Genomic DNA, 13,958 nt, shown 5'->3' on the forward strand with positions numbered 1-13,958 from the left:
AGGGAGGGAGGGAGGGAGGGAGGGAGGGAGGAAGGAAGGAAGGAAGGAAGGAAGGAAGGAAGGAAGGAAGGAAGGAAAAGAGGAAGAGGCATGGTCATTCATATGGGCAAGCCTCTTCTCATAACCTTGCAATCCAATAGCCCTGACCTCTCCCACACCTCCAAATGAACTGGGTGATGGGAAAATTTGACCAAACAATGGAAGCTGAAACTACAATACAATTCTATAGCTGATCTAAAGGGTGTTGTGTATGAGCCTTCATGGTTCTCTACCAGGATAAGAACTACAAAAAGGAGAACCCTTAAAATAAATGTTCATTAAACATTAAAAAAATAAATTCTTTCCTCAATTTAAAAAAAAAAGGGGAGAACCAAGGAGGACTTTTTTTGGGTGGGATCAGACTAAAGCATAGACATACGCATCAGGCAAGCCATTAACAGCTTCACTGTGACTCAAAGCCTCCATAACTGCGAGTGGGTCCATTCTTTGTGAAAGGGACTATTAAGCTGATGAAACATTGCCGTGTGCTTGAGATCCCAGAGGTTGATGTTTATCAGGCTTTGAAGTTCTCTGTGCGTCTGCTCCTTTAGTTTATAACATCCGTGAGCCTTAGTTTCCCCATCAGTGCTGTGCAGACAGCTTCCTAGAACAGGGAGTTCACACTGGGGTACGTCTCATAAACTCTGCACACCTCCGAAGTATTAGATTCCAAAGGCCCACTTTGCAGTTAGAACAGTCTGCCTACACTTCCTTATTCTTTTAAGGGAAATAAAAACAACAGTAGGCCATAGCCTTCCCTTTCATCTCAGCTGCCTATGCTAACAGTGAAATAATGTGTTCATTTTCATATCCACGCTGATTACTCCAGGGCCCCCACTTTGCTAAAGACACATGTCATGCAGCATTGCAAAGGGTTGCTGCACCCAGCAGTTGCAGTGGTTGCTTATCATTACCTTTTTATTTAAGCGTAAAAGCCATTTGACAAATACAAACTCATTATAACCAGCAGAGCTGAATACAATTTTTAAAGAAACAGCGCTAATTTTCATGAATTACATATTTGAGTCCATGCTGCTGCATGTCAGGGATGAAGATTACTGTTGCAATGATGAAAGGAAGGGCATTCAAGAGTTTCCTTTGGTTATTTCTATTTTAATGGGTAACAGATTTCTTAAATTCACAGACAGGCAATGTCACTGATGCAATTTATGACATCCACTTTAACCAAGATTTCGCTGGTGTCATTTGCCAATGGTACACAAAAAGGCTTCCTCTGTGGGGAAGATAATTCTGCCTCTTAAACAGTCTATTAAAATGATTCCTTTGGGAGTGGTAGAGGGTATTGCTCAGTGTAGATTATTGACAGGATGAATGGGACTCTAGATGTGACCTCTGGCTTTGACAGAAGGAGAAAAAAGAAAGCAATTTTGATCGCGTTTTCCACCAGTTTATTTAAATAAGAATGTGCATAGAAGAGATCTAACACTAAAAGTTCCCCCTCTTTCAAAACTGCTGCGAGCTCAAGAGAAATCCTTATGTTCTGGAGAGAACTCGAAGGACAGGAGTTACAGAGTAAGGAAAAAAGTAGTGAGTGTCATTTACTCTCAGGAGCTACAGCTGAGGACAAGGGCAACAAAAATCTGGAAGTGGAGAATGAGGTAGAATTGGGTGTGGTGTCATGTAAGGGAGTGTGGAGATCAGTGACAAAGACGGTGGAATTTGGTGCGGAATGATTCCACAAAGGACTGGGCGGGGACAGGGGACAGAAAGGAGAAAGCGGCACCTGGTTGATTGTGGGAAAGGAGTTCCCTTCAGAAATAAGACCCACGTTCATGTCCAGTGGAGTGGGAGCCCTCTGGACTCAGCACCTTCAGTGTTGGTAAAAGCTGACTTTTTAAGTTGCCGGAGTAAGAATTAAAGACGCATTTCAGATGCTGCCTGTCAGCTGGGAGATGCTGTGGAGGCTTTCGCTATTCTGAGAGCCAGGGTAGCAGATGGACCACTGAGGCGGCCTTTCTTTACACCACACAACTGGAAGGTTTTGGTGCTGGGGTTGAATCCAGGGTGTTGGGAATTAGCCATGATTTTTAACAAATTATTCAGTCTTGACATACTGAGAAAACTAAGAGAAACAGGGGAATTGGTTATCGTAATGAGCAACTATAACTTAAGAATGATCCTATTTTATAGTCAATATAAAATGTATTAATAATGTACATGTACTTGGAGACTATTTCTTCCAAACTCACTCACACTCTACTTTAATCTTCCTCTTTATCTCAGTTTGGAGCAGAATATTTCTATATTTAAGAGCTGTAACTGCCCTGAACTCGGGTCTTATGCCTCCCTGAACTCAGGCAGGTAAAACCTGAACGCCTCTTTTTATTCTAGTCACAGGACAACACCATGAAAACCTATAGTTCTCAAATACAAGGAGATGGAGAGAGAGAATACCCTGAGAGACACCATGTAGGACTTGTGCTAAGGCAGATTCCTGTTTCCCACCTGCTCTTAGCAGAGGCCAATCTCCCTTCCAGAGAAGAAAGATGAAACCTTAGCGGTAAGAGCCCATCTCTTCGGGTTTGACTGAAGCCTTTGGATTTCAGATTAAAGGCTAATGTTCATGTTTTCAATGTGGTCTTTGGCCTAATAGTTAGGCTGTAGAAACCCATTTCTCCTGTGGTGTGGGGTACCATGGGTGCCAGGTGAGTTTAAACAGCAGCGATGGACATGAATTGCTACTCAGCATGTAACAGCAAATGCAACGTTAGAGGAAAATGAAATCAGCGCTTAGAGAACGGCCACTCTTAACCAGTCATCTTGCAATCAACAGGTCATTAAATCTGGGCATCCCGCCAATAACGGATGCACTAGCTATATATCTTGGGATGATCAGCCACCCCCGAACATTGTAGCTTATAACTTAGATGGTCAGCAATATATGCTGGGCTCGGCTGTCCGCATTCAGGTGTGTGTGCTTAGCTGGTACCTGACAAAGAGGCGTAGTTTTTGAGGGCTGGCTGTTAGCAGGCCCATCTCTGAATCTCCCCTACATGAGACCAAGTCCTCCAGCAGGCTGCTGGATGTCTACTGTCCTGGGAGATCTCATGTGTGTCTCCTAGGAGGAGAGAGAGCCTCAGCAGTGGCTCTTACACGTAGCTGTGTCTCATCATCACTTCGGACCACTCCTCGAAGCTTCTGATTTTGTGGGTTTGTTTGAGGCCTGGGGAATAGGCATTTTAGAAGGCAACTTTTCCCTACCTTTTTGGTTGTTGTTGTTGTACATGGTGGGTCATAGAGATGGGACATCCATGTGTATAGAAGAAAATGGCAGCAGACACCTGGTTCTCCTTTCTCTTTTCTTACTTACCATACCCTGCTATCCTCCCTAACTTAACCCAGGCTCTCTAAACTCCAGTTATGTTTCACAAGAGGAAGGTATGTGCAGCGAGGCTTGAAAAGAAATCTCTACTCTGCCCTTGCCCTGCTCTCTCTTGTCCTTTGTGTTTCAATCAACCCCTTCAGGGAGAGGGAACCTTGAGGTCAAGGCTGGAGTTAGGACATAACTTGTGACACTGGCTACCTTTGCTTTCTGTATGCTTCGGCCTTTAGGATTCTAGCTAGCATCAGTAACAAAGGGGTCTGCTTTCGTCACTGTTACATCTCTGTCTCTGTCCATGTCTTTACATTACTCAACATACATGTCTTCCTAATGCTCTAGTGTACAGAGAGTCAAGCTAAATTTCAAGTTTGGTATTTGTTCAGGGGCCAATCGTTTTTTTTTTCCCCTCCCATTGAAATTAATAGCCACATGTAGGCACTAAGCACTTGAAATGTAGCTAGAGCAACTGGGCAAATGAATGCCTAGTTTTCACTTACATTTCATGTCACACTAAGGCCCTGTCCTGGAGCTGGAGATTGTACCTAAGTCCTCAAGCTTGCTAGGCAAATGCTCTACTCCTGACACTGACCTCCATCCCTAGTCATCCTTTGACTCTTATTTTGAAATGGAAATCTTACTAAATTGCCCAAGTAGGCCTTGAGCTTAAGATCTTCCTGTTCTTCTTGTTCTCCCAAGTAACTGAGATTATAGCCCTGCCCATTAGGCCTGGCTTGCTCTAGACTTTGAACAGCCACTTTTGGCTAGTGACTACTACCTTGTCAGTCAGTGGAGGCCTGAGGCTGTCCAACTTGGACACACAATTCTACACTACTACACTGTTTTTTTTTCATCAGGTTTCTGTGGTGCGTAAGACAAGGCTTGGAATACTAAGAGCTCAGGAAGCCATTCCCCAGTCGCTGGTAAGGGAATAGAAACCCACCTAAGAATGGCAGAAAGCTTATGAAGGTGGTATTGGTGAGCCATTGTAGGCTAATAGGGTTTATTGTGTTCAGTACCAGAATATGCTTCATAATTGCTCCATTGAGGGGCTCAGCAGTGGAAGAGTTGCTGTTGCATGTACTAGAAGCCTGCCTCTTGTGTGTGGGGGGCAGTTATACCCTTGTGCTTAGATAAAGCCAAGGGGCCAAGCACTGCAGTTACCCCGGGCTGGAACTGTCCTCTCAGACAAGTAACAGAGTGTATAGAAGGAATATGGGCTCTGTGTGAAATAAATCACCCCTCATGTAAGCCAATCAAGTCTGCTCAAATTAGTCTTTCTTTCTGGGGGAAAATGAGAGTTGCTTAAGTCTGTTACATGGTGCTTAAAACAAGCAAACAAAAATGCCAAAATAAAATGCCCAAACACAAAACAGGAAAAGCTTTCAGAATTGTAGCCCTAACTCTGCTTCTGCCTGTTTTCCTTAATTACTGAATGCGATGCTTTCTGTGTCATTTCTAACACAGCATGAACACTCTGAACATCTCCGCAGTCTGGGACCCACCACGAAGCCATAAAATAGCTGACCCAGGACATTCTCAGTGGAGACGTAATGAGACTCAGATATTGCAGAAAGTCCTTATTTGGTTGCTTTTTATTTGATAGATATAAAAAGATTAGAAGCAGTAACACAAGGGAATCTAAGAGAAGCTATATGTTTAAAAAGAGGACTAGAATTATAGCAGAAATGAATAGATGACCCCTTCTCTGACACTGGGCTTTGTTGATCTACCAGCAAAGCAAATGTGATTGTTACAGAAGTCCACTGACAGCCAAATCCAAGAGGTGGACCAGCTTCTAAAGATGTACTTGCTCCCCCACAGAAGGCAAGGCTTCTTCAGCTGATCTCTGCAACCGTGGTCTGAAACACTGGGGAAACACTGGATGCTGCTGTAGCAGCACAGTGAGATCAGAGCCCATCAAAAACTGGGTGGCCACAGGCTAAGGAAAGTATAGCTGCCACCACCAATAACCTGCTTGCAGAAGTTGTCACCAAGCTACAAAATCTATGTGATTTTCTTTTTTAAAAGTTTTATCCTTAAAAGGTTTGAATCATATCAGATCAAGATTAGGATAAGTTTCCAGAATAGTGATGCTCCCCCACAATAAAGCTAGAAGAGGAAAAACTAGAGGGAACCAGAGGAAAGGAAGATGGTGGGGGTGGAACTGACTACAAAATGCTGCCCAAGTCAGTATAATTTCAATAAAAAAAAATGTCTAGTTTTACAATTAAACTTTAACTCCACTTATTCTAGCCAGGGACACCCAAAGACTGACTCTTATCAAAGCATACAAAAGACATCAATCTCTAATAACAACAATATTCATGATGTTTTTACCTGTAGTGGTTTGAATGGGTGTGGTCCCCATAGACTCATGTGTTTGAATACTTGGCCTACAGGATGTGGCACTGTTATGAAATGTCTTTTTGAAGGAAGTGTGTCACTCTGACGGCCAGCTTTGGGGTTTCATATGTGCTCAAGCAATGCCCAGTGTGGGACAGTTTACTTCCTATTGCCTGTGGATCAAGATGTAGAACGCTCAGCTCCTTCTCCAGTGGAACATGGTGGTGTACAGGCAGACACGGAGCCTAATGTTTGGCTGTTGGTCTCTGTATCTGTTTCCATCAGTTACTGGATGAAGGCTCTATGATGACAATTGGGGAAGGTAGCACTCTGATCACAGGAGATGGCCAGTTCAGGCTACATATCCCCTGTTGCTAGGAGTCTTAGCTGTGGTCATCCTTGTGGATTCCTGGGAGTTTCCCTTGCATCAGGTTTCTACCTGACCCTAAAAAGCACCCCCTTTCCAGTCCTCTCTTTCAGTACTCTTCCCCCTTGACCCACTCTCAACAGGATCCCTCAAGTTCTCATGCCTACCTGCCCCCAGTTCATCCAGGAGGTCTCTTCTATTTCCCCTTCCCAGGGAGATCCATGTGTCCCCCCCTCACCTTGGACCCAAGTCTGTGGATTATAGCATGATTATCTTGACAGCTAATATCCACTTATAAGTGAGTACATATCATGTTTGTTCTTCTCCATCTGGGTTACCTCACTCAGGGTGATTGTTTCTAGTTCTATCCATTTGTCTTCAGATTTCCTGATGTCATTGTTTTTAACAGCTGAGAAATACTCTATTGTGTAAATGTACCACATTTTTAAAATCCATCTTCAGTTGAGAGGCATCTAGGTTGTTTGAATGGAGTATTTATTAACTGTGGGCAGGACTGTACACAACAGAATATCAAGAAGCAGCTCTGACCTCCCATTGGTTTGAGTTTTTAATGGCAAAATGGGCAATTTTGGCATATACAGAAAGTAAGCATTATTTACATAAGTGAAGAGATAACAGTTAAATGGTCAGACAGTTAACTTTTAGCTCAGGTCACATTACCTAGGAATTTAGGGCTGGTCTGGGACAACTGTATTCTGTCAATTATATTTTAAATAAACACGGATTGGTCAGTAGCCAGGCAGAAAGTATAAGTGGGACAACCAGACAGGAAGTAGAGGTGGGTCAAAGAGAACAGGAGTATTTTGGGAAGAAGGAAGCTCTTTCTGCAGTCCTGCCCAGACACAGAAGAAGGAAGATGTGACTGCCTCACTGAAAAAGGTACCGAGCCACGTGGCTAACATTGATAAGAACAATGGGTTAATAAAAGTTATAAGAGTTAATAAGAAGCCTGAGTTAATGGACCAATCAGTTTATAATTAATGTAGACCTCTGTGTGATTTCTTTGGGACTTAACGACTACAGGAACCAGGTAGGACAGAAACCCCAGATAACACTGGTCCAGAGGCCAGTTTGACCCAAGATAGATTTAGCACCTAAACAATTATTAGGAATACTTTCGCGAGATGGCATAACTATGGCTAATTAGATTACTACAATAATTAGTAATGCCATCATCAGAAATAAAGACTTTCATTTGTTTATGAAAATACTTATGTTAATATTAATAGTTACATTTGAATTTTTGGTGACTTATATTGTATGTCAATGGTATGTTAATACACAAATTCATATATGCATATGCTTTGGGTCCTTCATAAATCTTTTATATTTGTAAATCAGTGTTTTGGAACAATCCCAAGTTTAAGAGAAATATTTTTGTAAATGTAATAATGGTTTTGAAGATCTGAGCAGTTCTTTTGCTTACACATTTTTTTAAACATTTGGGCTTTAAAATTGTTGTGCTACTGTGTGAAATATGGTACCCCAAGACCCAGATAAGAAACATGGAAGAGGGGAGTCAATATGGTACCCTAAAATCCAGATGAGAAATGTGGAAGAGGGGAGTCAATGTGGTACCCTATAACCCAGATAAGAGACATGGAAGAGGGGAGTCAATGTGGTACCCTATAACCCAGATAAGAGACATGGAAGAGGGGAGTCAATGTGGTACCCTAAAACCCAGATGAGAGACATGGAAGAGGGGAGTCAATGTGGTACCCTAAAACCCAGACGAGAGATGTGAAGAGGGCAGTCAGTGTGACTTCTTGTACAGTGTCTGGCTTGGCATAGTGGATCAACAACAGTGGGATCAGAGTTACTTCAGGTTTACCTGAAGCTTGTTGTCCTTTTGTGCCATTTATCCCTGCAGAACACTCCAGAAATTCTTACATTGCTTTGTATCTGCTTTGTACTGTTTGTACCCTTTTGGTATTGTATCCCAAGATGCATGGATTATTTAGGATAATGATAAGTTTAAAAAAATGTTGAAGAAAGATTTTTTATTAATAATCTGAATGTTTTTTCATTTTATTGTTAATCTTGAACTTTTATCTGTGATTTATGTGATTTGGTTAATGTGCACAAAAATCATAAGGGAAATTTATATTTCATCTTAATTCTTTTGATGTTGTAAACATGCTTCTTAAGAGAGATTATTTGAATGTTTATGGCACCTGACTTGTAAAAAGAATTACAAAAAATCCTTAGAATCATTAAATTCTGTCACTGTATTACTAGGTTAAAAAAATAAGAAATAAAGAACATGGATAAGTAATTTAGGGAAAGACAGTGAAAATAGTCACAAAAGAATAAAAAGAATGGTTATATCCACTGATTATATTTGTGAAATGCAAAATAAAGCAAAATATTTCCTGTAAAGAGAACTGTAGACTGGCCAGGTGGCATGTGCCTATGATCCGAGCACTTGAGGCTGAGGTAAGTTAGAGTTCAGTGTGGTCTACAGAGCCTGGATACACTATATAGAAAACATTAATTCAAATAATATCATGAATAAAAAATAAAATTTGACACATTTTTGTTTTGTTTTGTTTTTTGATGCAGGGTTTCTCTGTATAATAACGCTGGCTGTCCTGGAACTCCCTCTCTAGATCAGGCTGGCCTAAAACTCACAGAGATCTGCTTGCCTCTACCTCCCAAGTTTAAAGGCATGTGCAATTTGACACATTTTAAAGTAAAGTTTTAGGGCTGTTGAAATGGCTCAGTGGGTAAGGGCACATCCTGTAAAACCTGATGACCTGAGTTCGAACCCCAGAATCTGCATGGTGGAAGGAGAGAACTGACTCCTACAAGCTTTCCTCTCACCGATTCAAGAGTATATGGTATGCAATAATCTCCAATCTCCAATTATTAAATAAGCATAAAAACAAACTAAGAAAATAACAAAATTAAATGTGGGTACAGTAGGGAGGGCGGCAGAATGAACTCTTCTATTTCTTGGTGGAAGCATAAACTTGTTATGTGCTGATAGAAGTCACTTTGAGGTGTGTGTGTGAGTGTGTGTGCCCTTGAAAATTTTAGATCCTCCAGTTCAATAATTTTATTTCTAAATTTTTTTTAAAATATTTAAATAAAAAGTAAATTCAATTCATTCAGAAGCTGGGGGATAACTCAAAATAAAGGGTCTGCTGTGCAAGCATAGGTTCAGGTCCTCTGCACCCACATAAAAGTCAGGTGCCACAGCTTACATCTGAGCTCCAGTGCAGGACAGGATGGTTACAGGTAGATCTGGAGACTGGCTAGCTAGTTAGTCTAGCTGAAATGGCAAGTTCCAGTTTTAGTGAGAAGCTGTGTCTCAACCAATGAAGGAGAGAATAATAGAGAACACCTGATATCCACCTCTGATTTCCATATGCACCTGCATTGGCAAATATGTCTGCTTATACATGTACACACACACACACACATGCCAAAATATATTTATTCAAAGGCATTAATTGTAGCATGATATAGCTAGTGAGTAACTAATAAAAAATACATTAGAACTTTGGGTGGGACCAAAGCACATAAAAATTTACCTTAAAAGGTTATCTACACATTGGTAATATTTCTAGCTCTCTGAAAGTGATTTGTCACTGTTAATAGTTCAAGAAACTCTAAGCCAAGTGGTGGTGGGACATGTCTTTAATCCTAGCACTCGGGAGGCTGAGGCAGGCAGATCTCTGTGAGTTCAAGGCCAGCCTGATCTACAAGAGCTTGTTCCAGGACAGTCAGGGATGTTACACAGAGAAACACTGTCTCAAAAAAACAAAAAAAAAAAAAAAAGCAAGAAAAGAAAGAAGGAAAGAAACTAAGAAACTATCAATCTACCATATATTCATTTATCTACTTTCCATCCTACTTACCTATCTTGTACGTGAAGAACTGAACCTAGACTTCATGTATGCTAAGCATGTATCCCACAACCAAAATACACTACAGCCCATGTTTAAGTCCATAGTTATATATTAAAAAATACCCTTGACTTCATAAATATGCATGCCAAACACTGCTTCTATCGGTGGAAATCTAATGTATATACATAAACGTGTGTGTGTGTGTGTATCTGTATTAGTGTAGTCTTTGTAAATAAAGTTTTACTGGAACTCTGTCATGACTGTTTGTTCCTGTGTTGTCCATGGCTGTTTACCAGGTAGGGATGAGTCACTGTGACAACAACCATATAATAAAAAACTTGTAGCATCTGCACCAGAATATAAATTCACCAGAGTACACTCAGTGAGCATAAATATTGTTGTCTGCTTTGTCTGTTACTAGATTCCCACTGCATAGAGAGCAGTGTTTGGCGTGTAGTAGTACAAGCTCAATGGATATTTATGAAGTCAGGAATATTTTTTCATGTTTAGTGAGACTTTGTTTAGTTTGAAATTTGTTTGTTTGCTTGCTTGAAACAGGGTTTCAGTGCACAGACCAAGCTGGCAATAGACCTGCAGTTTTCTTGCTTTCTCTTCCCAAGTGCAGGGCCGTAGGCACACACAATCACATTTAGCTGGTGTTTTGGCTGTTTCTTTCCCATGTAAAAAACAATGCTTCAATGAAAACAGATATTGTTTTCTTTTGCACTTTTATCAAATACAGTAACTTAAAAACCTAATAATGTAGGGAAATACGGGTGACTTATCAAACTTTAAAGAGAAGCCAAAGATTTCACAGATGACTTTAAATTTGGGTTTAAAGTGTCTGTGTGAAGTCAACCATCCCAGTTTGCTTTCTGTTACTGTGATAAACATCATGACTGAAGTAACATTTCTAGGTCATAGTTCATTCAGTGAAGCCAGGGCAGGAACTCAAACACGAATTATAACAGAAACTATGGAGGAACACTGTTTTCTGGATCACTCTCTTGTGGTGTGGGAAGTCCTTCTGTATATGTGTTGCTTTTAAAGCAGTGTTTGCCTATGGCAGAGCGGAATAGAGAAAGACAGGAATTCCAAGCAGAGATAGAGGAGAAAAAGAGGGCCGAGTCAGAGAGACACCATGTAGCTGCTGAAGGAGACAGAGGCCCCGGAACCTTACCACTAAACCGTGAGCCTCATGGTAAAATACAAAATAATAGGAATGGGTTCATTTAAGATGTAAGAGTTAGTTAATAAGAAGCCCGAGCTAATAGGCCAAGCAGTGTTTTAATTAATAAAGTTTCTGTGTGATTATTTTGGGTCTGGGCTGCCGGGAAATGAACTACACTCTTGGTTGCTCAGTTTTCTTTCTTATACAGCTTAGGCCCAATTACCTATGCTGGGCCCTCATGCATCAATTATCAATTAAGACAATGCCTCACAGACATGGCCACAGGCCAGTCAGATATGGGCAATTCTAGCTGTGATTTTCTCTTTTCGGGTGACTCTAAGTTTTGTTAAATTGACAACTGAATTTGACTGTGACACTAGGTATAATGAGCACACCGGTAATCCTAGCTATTGAAGTCTAGAAACTGGGGGTTCAGGAGTTCTAGGCTATTTCAGCTACACAGCAAGTTTTAGGTCAGCCTGAGCTACATGAGCCCCGTCTCAAAAACAAACAAATAAGCAAATGGGTTAAAGCAAAACAAAATAAAAGTATGTACATTATTTTTAATGACTTATTTTTATCTTATGTGCATTGGTGTTTTGCCTGCATCTATGTCTGTGTGAGGGTCTCAAATCTCTTAGAACTGGAGTTGCAGACAGTTGTTAGCTGCTGTGTGAGTGTTAGGAATCGAATCCTGATCTTCTGGACAAGCAGCCAGTGTATTAATAACTATAAGTTAAATGCTTTTAAATTCTCTTGAAAAATTCTACAATAAGAACACATTGATACAAAACCCATCAATTCAGGGGCTATTGGTATGGCTTAGCTGGCAGAGTGCATGCCTAGCATGCATGAAGCCCAGGTTTGATCCACTACTACATAAAACAAGTGTAGTTGTTTGTACCTGTAGCACCAACACTCAGGAGCAAGATCAGAAGTTCAAGATCACCCTCAGCTACATAGTGAGTTTCAGACCAATCTGGCCTACTTGAGATCCTGTTTCAAAACCAGAAATATACAAATGTAAGGTTTTTTTTTTTTAAAGTTGTGTGTGTGTGTGTGTGTGCACGCATGCACACGTGTCTGTGTGTCTGTGTGGAGATACTTATGGAGACCAGAGGAGGGTGCTAGATGCCCCTGGAACTGGAGTTAAAGGTGCTTAGGAGGCACCTGACATAGGTTCCAGAACTGAACTCTGGTCTTCTGTAAGAGCAGCAAGCACTTTTAACTGCTAAGCCATCTCTCCATCCCCTGCAAATGATTGTTAAGGACTCAGAAGACCCTTTTTATCGTGTCACCTCCAAGTCCCACTTTAAAGAGCTCCGTGCTGACCATTACTGTAAGTTACAGTGAGTTCTTTCTCTTTAGCCTGCTGTTTAAATGCCCCCTTTGCAGCCCTCTCGGTCCAACTTTGTCTCATGGATGATTTGCATCCCCTGGACTTGGGACCCCTTGTTCTCAGGACAGGCCATGTAAACCCCACCTCTGCAAGCTTCTGCACACCTGTGGTCCCATCTTTTGGAGCCACTCGGCAATGTCATACTAAGTCCCCCTCATGGCCTCACATCTGTTTAGTTCTCTTCCAGCGTCTACACACTCTGCCTTTCCAAGACTAAAGCAAGAAAAATGATCTGAGTGAAGTAAGCAGGCCGGGATGCTTAGCTTCTGCTGTCAGCCTGACGCAGGCCGGAATCACCTGAGTCTCAACTGAGGTGTTTCCTAGCCCAGGTTAGGCAGTGCCTATGAGGTGGAAGGTTGTCTTTGTTTTGACCCAGCCCACTGTGGGTGACACCGTTTCCTGGGCAGGGGTCTCTGGACTCTCTAAGGCTAGAGAAACATAGCTGAATGCTAAGAGAGTAAGCAGGTAGCATAGGAGCATTAGTTTCTGCTCTTGATTGTGGACGTGGTGAGAGTAGTTGTTTGGAACTTGAGCCTCTGGGATTGCCTTGCAAGGATGGATTGTAACCTGGAACTAGAAACCGAATAAACCCCCGTCTTCCCCGAAGTTGCTTTTCATCAGGGTGTCTGTCACAACAACAGAAAGAAAACCAGAACACAGCCTAAGAAGGAGTCCTGGGGAGTGCGGCAATAAGACATGTTCCATCTAAAGGAAATGAGAAAGAAAAGGGAAACCGTGTCAAAGAAAAACCATTTTATTAAAGGCAGACCAGACAAAGGCGAGGTCATTGACAAAATCTGCTCTCCAGCCCTTCCAGTTCAGCCTGTCTGGTCACATCAGACACTTAAAACTTTCCTTGTAGCTCATGGGAGTCAAAGATGCAGAGAGGGATGGGAGAAGGTAAGTGCTAACTGAAGTTCAAAACTAGGGTAGGGGATCTTGGAGACGGCTCAGTTGGCAAAGCGCTTGCCTGGCAAGCATGGGGGCCCAATTTTATCCCCCCAATCCCAAGTAAAATGCTGAGCATGGTAGCATGTACTCATAACCTCCGTGATGGGGAATGGGGAAGCAGATGTTCATTGGCCAGTTTAGCCTATCCTACCTAGTGAAACTTCAGTCCAGGGAGAGACCATATTCCAAATAAAAAATAGAAGGTTCCTGAAGGGGCTGTGTTCTCATCTCCACACATGTGCTTGTACATTCTAGTACACACACATACTCATACATGCATACACATACACACACACACACACACACACACACACACACACACACACCACCCACATTAGACTAGGATGGGGGTAAATTAGGAATGAGGGGTAAACAGGAATTTGAGATGGCAGCAAAAAGGTGGAGCTTAAAAATGAAGAAAGAATGTCTGTGGTAACAGTTGTATAGTAATTTTTAGCATATTCTCTATA

This window comes from Microtus ochrogaster, unplaced genomic scaffold (assembly GCF_000317375.1).
Source record: "Microtus ochrogaster isolate Prairie Vole_2 unplaced genomic scaffold, MicOch1.0 UNK1, whole genome shotgun sequence".
Lineage (NCBI taxonomy): Eukaryota > Metazoa > Chordata > Mammalia > Rodentia > Cricetidae > Microtus > Microtus ochrogaster.